This window comes from Triticum dicoccoides, chromosome 2B (genome assembly GCF_002162155.2).
Source record: "Triticum dicoccoides isolate Atlit2015 ecotype Zavitan chromosome 2B, WEW_v2.0, whole genome shotgun sequence".
Taxonomy (NCBI): domain Eukaryota; kingdom Viridiplantae; phylum Streptophyta; class Magnoliopsida; order Poales; family Poaceae; genus Triticum; species Triticum dicoccoides.
This window is the reverse complement of record NC_041383.1, coordinates 468,498,045-468,506,173: the sequence shown is the minus strand read 5'-3', so window position 1 is coordinate 468,506,173 and position 8,129 is coordinate 468,498,045. Positions and strand designations below refer to the sequence as shown.

At 43.3% G+C, this 8,129-nt stretch overlaps 1 pseudogene; it reads left to right on the top strand.

Annotated features, from left to right (window-relative positions):
- LOC119367850 overlaps nucleotides 1-8,129 on the top strand; it is a 29,427-nt pseudogene that overhangs the window by 2,325 nt on the left and 18,973 nt on the right.

Here is an 8,129-nt window from a genome sequence, read left to right as displayed (position 1 = left end):
GGAGGGGGGTTCAACTACTTTTTCCTCGGGTTAAAGTTACCGTGGTGTTTGTACGTAAGTTATTAGGTCTGTGGTGCATGTATTACCATGCTATTTGCACAGAAGTTATCGGGGGTACGTTTTCAACATTTTTTTTGCTGTGTCGAAGTTATCACGGTGTTTGCATGTAAGTTATCATCTCTATAGTGTGTAAACTACCATGATATTTCCTTAGAAGTTACCGGGGTATGTTTTAACAACTTATTTTCTTGGGTCAAAAGTTACCGCGGTGTTTGCGCGTAAGTTATCAGGTCTGCAGTGCGTAAATTACCATGCTATTTAAATGGAAGTTATCCTAGAATGTTTCAATAACTTTTTTTTCCCATATCAAAGTTTGTGTAGATACAAAGTAGTTATCAACGTAGAGATTAAGTAGTTACCAAGTGTGTAGTATGGACGGTGCAATTGTGTAACTAAAATTTTGGCATTGTTGATAATTGTAGCATATGCCATTGGGTAACTACATAGTTGCCACGGAGGCTAGGTAGACCACACCCTTTGGATTTGGCGAGAATCACCGGCATCCACCTTGTCTTTGGGGCATCGTGCAAAATTCATCCTACAACAAAGTCTTCTCATGTAGTGTTAAGCACCAACAAAAAAGTTAACACAAAAATATGACCAGTGACCGAGCCGGTCAAACTCCCAATTTGCTGGTTCCATGTCCTAATTGCTACTAGGTTCAACCGCGATTTGTGTGGATAGAAGATCTTACCTAACATTCATGCATAAGCGATTCGGTAGCCTAGTCGGTAGTGGGCTTTAGTCCTCACCAGTTTTTTTTTTCGGACGAGATTTTCGAAAACCGGCCCTTCCGTTACCCTCCGAGAAAACTTGTTACCGGATGATTTTTTTTGAATAATTTGAATTTGAACTGTAAAAATGATCATAGAGTATTCCTATGCACTCGTTGACACAGCAACGCCTCTACCGCAGCGGTTACGAGTGCACGTTCAATTCGCGAGGTCGCGGGATCGAGCTTCCACTGGCCTGCTTTATAATATTAATATATATATATATATGGATGTTTTGCAAAATAAATCTTTTTTCTTTCAACTCTTATTAAAAAAATATTGGTGGCCCGTGCGGCAGCAAGGAGTCGAACTCGCGATCTTCCAAAGGAAGGCAGGTCGTGTGAGCACTGCTACAATAAGCACTGCATGTAGGCTACTGTGAAACTAGATATATTTAGAGGTAATTGAATTCAAAATTCATTAAAAAAATTCGGGCAAAAATAATCCGGAACCGCTGAGATTTTCTGAAAACCAGATTTTCCGGCCCCTACCAAAAAAAAACGGAACCAAAAAAAAAAACTTGGTCCTCACTCAGGAGGTATCGAGTTTGAATCCCACCTGTAGGGCAATTTTTTGTACTATAAAGCCTAGAAAAGGAAACGAACGGAAAACTAACTACGGAGAGGTACCAGCAGAATTTGTGAGTAACCGCCAAAAAATCAGGCAGGTGGTGCGGTAGAAGCGAACAAAAATCAATAAAGAAAAGCGGGACCATTAGATGCGGATCGTGCGGCTCTCTAGTCGTTCGGAGGTATCTTTAAAATTAAGGCTGGTTAGCTTTTTCATATTATAAAATTATTAATACGATTAGTAGCTATCTATACACTCTGGCTCCTTTATGGCCATTTCTAAGATTTCATATTTGTAGCTTCTTTTCTTCTTTTTGCTTGCTTTGGTGAGAGGGATGTCACCCTTGTTTATAGTTCTACAATGTAGATACTGCCATGTGGCAATAATTATCCAAACCCTACGGTAGATATTATCTCTACTCTAGAACTCTCCCCAATTATCTCCTTCCCACAATATAAGATCGTTTTGCATGCTATGTTAGCTTGCAAAACGGTCTTATATTATGGGAAGTATGGAGTATTTCTTATGCATGAATATTTAAGATCCCATACCTAAAATATCTAGATCTAGGCTTTTTCTAACTACAGGATTCTCCTCCAAAAGATCTACACCATGATTAGTCTCTAGTATTTTTCTCAAATCCTCCTCATGTATAATACGCAAAAATATTATATCTTATTGCAACTTTCTCAATCGAACCTTCCATATATGCATTGCTTATTTCTCAACACTTTTATTTGGTAATGCAGCTCCTGTTTGGATTTTATGATCATGGATGTCATCAAGATTACCCTGGCCGGGCTCTTAGAAACTACATTGCATTCCTGAGCCTGTGGTGGAAAATCGAGAAAGTTCAGTTCTTGTGCTACAGAGAAAGACGTGGGGAACCTGATCTAGAGAAGTCCCTTATTGGTGAAGCATCATTTGCAGCACCTCATGGTATTATGATCGATCTGAATAAGATCTTTACAATCTCATTAGTAATTGTTTTTTAACATCAGTTGTGATTATTGGCTGGGGTGGCTCTGATTACACTAGTAGAAAAAGGGTCAAACGTGAAGCACATTAGTGCCGGTTTGTATTTGAGCCCACAAATGTATACATTAGTGCCGGTTTCAACGGCTAGCCGGGCCGCTCTCATTAGTATCGGTTCGTGGCTAACCTTTAGCACCGGTTCGTGCCACGAACCGGTGAGAGTGGTGGCAGGATGTTGTCAGTCTGGGCCCCCTCCAGCACCTTTAGTACCGGTTCTTGGCATGAACCGGTACTAAAGGTCGTCCTACATAAACCCTTCGTCCACCCGAGCTCGCTCTGTTCTTCCCCTTTCCCCTCTCCTCTCTGTTCTTCCCCTCTTCCTCTCGAGCTCATCACACATTTTGCTCAAAATTTGTCAAGATTTGAAGGCCCCCATCCATTCAAATGATCACAAAGGTTAGCAACTTTGTCCTTTCATCTCACATTGCTAGATTAGCTCTTGCAATGCTTTATATAGTTATTAATTTGTGAGTTTAGTAATTTGGGAGGAAATATATATATGTGCTAGTATTTGATTTATATGCAATTTGAGGTTAAAATAACACTTAGTTTGCATATGTAGGTGTGGTTTACTTAGTGCCTTCTAAATCTCCGCCGTAACCACCGTCGATCACCCGCACCGTCCCGTCGCCGGCACCACCTTGTGGTGAGCCTCTTGTTCATGAAATTTTATATAAAAAATTGATGTTTGTGTGATTTGGATATATAGTTACTCGTATAATAATTATCTTACCCGTACGTTATTTGTTATACATAGTGCCATGGTTTTGATATCCGTCCCCGTCGGCCCTCGTCCTTGTTATGATTCGGATGTGGTATATTCTCTTTTAAAACTATTTGTTGCATTTCGTGTTTATGACAAATTATGCCCATCAAGTTGACATAGATATTTTTATCTAGGAGGTATGTGAACCGGAAATTCCAACCGACCCTATTGTTGAGAGGTTAAATTTAGTTGAAAGAGAAAACGAGTACTTGAAAGAAAAATTGAAAAGAATTGAGAGGGAGAAGATGGAATTGGAGTTGCATGTTGCCGATGTCGTCGATGATCACAAGATCAAGAAGGAGAAAATGCGCTTGAAGATTGCAAAGATTAGAAAATATGCCATCGATAGTGAGGCTTGGTATCATTATGCTGTTGGATCAATTGTTACCTTAGTTGCGATCTTGATCGCATTTGTTGTTGCATTTAAATGCTTTAGCTAGAGAGTTATTTGTTTGTTGCATTTAAGTGTTGTATGAACTTTATGTATGAACTTGTATTAATTTGGTCTATTCGGTGTTGTGTAATGAAGATGAGCCGGCAATGGATGTACGATGACCGATGCTCTCCCCAGTTCGTTGAGGGCGTGCATACTTTTCTACTTGCGGCTGAGGCAAACAAGCGGGCGGATGGTTTTATGCCTTGTCCATGTGCTGGCTGTAAGAATGGTCGCAATTACTCTACGTCAAGAACCATTCACGTCCACCTGTTTGAGTCTGGTTTTATGCCCCACTATAATGTTTGGACCAAGCACGGAGAAAGAGGGGTTATGATGGAAGACAATGAAGAAGAAGAGGACGACGACAGCTATCCTGGCCATGGGTTCCCTGAATACGATGATACAACAATGGGGGAAGAAGCTGAGCCGGTAATGCGGGAAGAAGCTGAGCCGGCAATGCGGGAAGAAGCTGAAGAAGAGGCATCAGATGAGCCCGTTGATGATCTAGGTCGGTCCATTGCCGATGCAAAGAGAAACTGCGCAAGTGATTTGGAGAAGAAGAAGTTGCAGCGCATGTTAGAGGATCACAAAAAATTGTTGTACCCGAATTGCGTAGGTGATAAGAAAAAGCTGGGCACCACACTGGAATTGCTACAATGGAAGGCAGAGAATGGTGTATCTGACAAGGGATTTGGAAAGTTGCTGGTAATGATAAAGGATATGCTTCCAAAGGACAACGAATTGCCCGAGAGTACGTACGAAGCAAAGAAGGCTGTCTGCCCTCTAGGGTTAGAGGTGCAGAAGATACATGCATGCCCTAATGATTGCATCCTCTACCACGGTGAGTACGAGGATTTGAACGCTTGCCCGGTATGTGGTGCATTGCGTTATACGATCAGCCGCGATGAGCATGGTGATGTCGAGGGCGAGCGCCCCAGGAAGAAGATTCCTACCAAGGTGATGTGGTATTCTCCTATAATACCACGGTTGAAACGTTTGTTCCAAAATAAAGAGCATGCCAAGGCGATGCGATGGCACAGAGAAGACTGTAAGAAAGACGGAAAGTTGAGAGTACCTGCTGACGGGTCGCAGTGGAGAAAAATCGAAAGAAAGTACGGGAAGGAGTTTGCAGATGACGCAAGGAGCGTATGGTTTGGTCTAAGCGCAGATGGCATTAATCCTTTTGGGGAGCAGAGCAGCAACCATAGCACCTGGCCTGTGACTCTATGTTTGTATAATCTTCCTCCTTGGTTGTGCATGAAGCGGAAGTTCATTATGATGCCAATGCTCATCCAAGGCCCTAAACAACCCGACAACGACATTGATGTGTACCTAAGGCCATTAGTTGAAGAACTCTTACAACTGTGAATGGAACAGGTGTACGTGCATGGGATGAGCACAAACATGAAGAATTTGACCTAAAGGCATTGCTGTTCGTGACCATCAATGATTGGCCTGCTCTCAGTAACCTTTCAGGACAGACAAACAAGGGATACCACGGATGCACGCACTGTTTGGATGATACCGACAGTATATATTTGAATAGTTGTAAGAAGAATGTGTACCTGGGACATCGTCGATTTCTTCCGAGCAGGCATCCCGTAAGAAAGAAAGGCAAGCATTTCAAAGGTGAGGCGGATCACCGGACGAAGCATCGCCACCGTACTGGTGCTGATGTACATGATATGGTCAAGGATTTGAAGGTGATATTTGGAAAGGGTCCTGGTGGACAACCTGTTCCAAAGGACGCTGACGGACGCGCACCCATGTGGAAGAAGAAATCTATATTTTGGGACCTGCCATATTGGAAAGACCTAGAGGTCCGCTCCGCAATCGACGTGATGCACGTGACGAAGAATCTTTGCGTGACCCTGGTTGGCTTCTTGGGCGTGTATGGGAAGATAAAAGATACACCTGAGGCACGGGAGGACCAGCAATGTATGCACGAAGAAGACGACATACATCAGGGTCATGCAAGCTACGCTCTTACCAAAGAAGAGAAGGAAATCTTCTTTGAATGCCTGCTCAGTATTAAGGTACCGTCTGGCTTCTCGTCGAATATAAAGGGAATAATAAACATGGCAGAGAAAAAGTTCCAGAACCTAAAGTCTCATGACTGCCACGTGATTATGACGCAACTGCTTCCGGTTGCATTGAGGGGGCCTTTACCGGAAAACGTTCGATTAGCCATTGTGAAGCTATGTGCATTTCTCAATGCAATCTCTTAGAAGGTAATCGATCCAGAAATCATACCAAGGTTACAGAATGATTTGGTGCAATGTCTTGTCAGTTTCGAGTTGGTGTTCCCACCATCCTTCTTCAACATCATGACACACGTCCTAGTTCACTTGTGCGAAGAGATTAACGTTTTGGGTCCTGTATTTCTACACAATATGTTCCCCTTTGAGAGGTTCATGGGAGTCTTAAAGAAATATGTTCATAACCGTGCTAGGCCAGAAGGAAGCATCTCCAAGGGCCATCAAAATGAGGAGGTCATTGAGTTTTGTATTGACTTTATTCCTGACCTTAAGCCGATTGGTGTTCCTGAATCGCGGCATAAGGGCAGACTGGATGGAAAAGGCACGCTAGGAGGGGAACAAATAATATGTATGGACGGACATTCTCTCACTGAAGCACACTACACAGTTCTACAGAATTCCGCCTTGGTGGCTCCGTATATGGATGAACACAAGAATTTGCTACGCTCCAAACACCCGGAGCGGTCTGATGACTGGATTACACGTGAACAAACCAGGAGTTTCGCCAGCTGGTTGCAGACACGTACCATGCATGACACCTCTATTGAAGATGACCTGTACTTGCTGTCCCAGTTACCATCTTCGAATATAATGACTTTCAAAGGGTACGCGATAAATGGTAATACATTTTACACGATCGCCCAAGATAAGAAGAGCACCAACCAAAATAGTGGTATCCGCTTTGATGCAGAAACCAAGACGGGAAAGGAAACATATTATGGTTATATACAGGACATATGGGAATTTGACTATCGACGTGGTTTAAAGGTCCCTTTGTTTCGGTGCAAATGGATCAATATGACACGAGGCGGGGTAACGGAAGACCCGCAGTACGGAATGACAACAGTGGATCTCAACAATCTTGCGTATGCAGACGAACCATTCGTCCTAGCCAACGATGTGGCACAGGTTTTCTATGTGAAGGATATGTCTATCAAGCCAAGAAAAAGAAAAGATAAGGAATCGAATGCATCGTACGATGAGCCAAAGCGGCACATAGTTCTTTCTGGGAAGAGAAACATCGTGGGAGTGGATGACAAGACAGACAAGTCAGAAGATTATGAAAAGTTTGATGAAATTGCTCCATTTACAGTGAATATTGACCCGAGCATCCCGTTAAATGATGAAGATTTTCCATGGTTACGGCGCAAAGGAACACACGCGAAGAAAAAGTTTCACACCCAAAGATCTGGGATGTGATCGGCTTCACTAGCTATCATCACTTTCTTCTATGTTTCGCACCGAGAGGGGAATCTCTGTAATAGTTAGGGTAGTTATGTGTTTTGGCATTTAAAACGCGAAGAAATTTTATGTGCAAACAAATTCTTTCATGCCTTTACTGATTTTTAAAGTTAAGTTATTCACAAACTAGTGATTCACACTAATTTCAAATAATTCAAAATTTAAACTATTCAAATTTGAAAACTACGGGCACTAACAGAAAGTTTGTAATTTTTTGTACCTAAAACAAAAATGTTCACAAAGAAACTCTAAATACACAAAAAAAACAACACAAAATAAATAAAGCAAAATAATAATAAAAAAAGCCCTAACAAAAAGTTTGTATTTTTTTGTACCTAAAACAAAAATGTTCACAAAGAAACTCTAAATACACAAAAAAACAACACAAAAATAAATAAAGCAAAAAATAAAATAAAAAAAGCCCGCCTACTAGGCCAGAGCGGCCTGCATACGACTAGAAACCCAACCTGTCGTTGGGCCAGGATGCAGGCCCGCAAAGGCCAAGTGGGCCCACAGGGCTGCAAAGAACACGTAGGCCCAGTAAGCCTGCTTTGGAGAGGAGCTCGAGAGAGCGACCGCACGGGGGTTTATAAACCAGTGTGGTCGCCCCTCGGCTAGCGAGGTGGGACTAAACTTGCCGCACCGCACCTGCGCCAGCGCACCCCCTTTAGTACTGGGTCGTGGCATAAACCGGTACTAAAGGGGGTCGCTTCCCGCCGCTTGGCCTGGCCAAAACAGACCTTTAGTACCGGTTGGTGGCTCCAACCGGTACTAAAGGTCCATCCTATATATACAACACTTAAAAAATTTCAGTTTCCCTTGTTTCTTCCCTCTGTTTCCTCTCCCTCTCCGTCGCGCCGCCCTGCCCCGATCGACACCGTCCCCATCGACGTCGCCGCCCCCGCCCCTCGTCGCCGACCCCGGCCGTCCCCGCCCCTCGTCGCCGCCGCCGTCGTCTCCCTCGCCGCCCTGGGCCCGCCCCCGTCCCC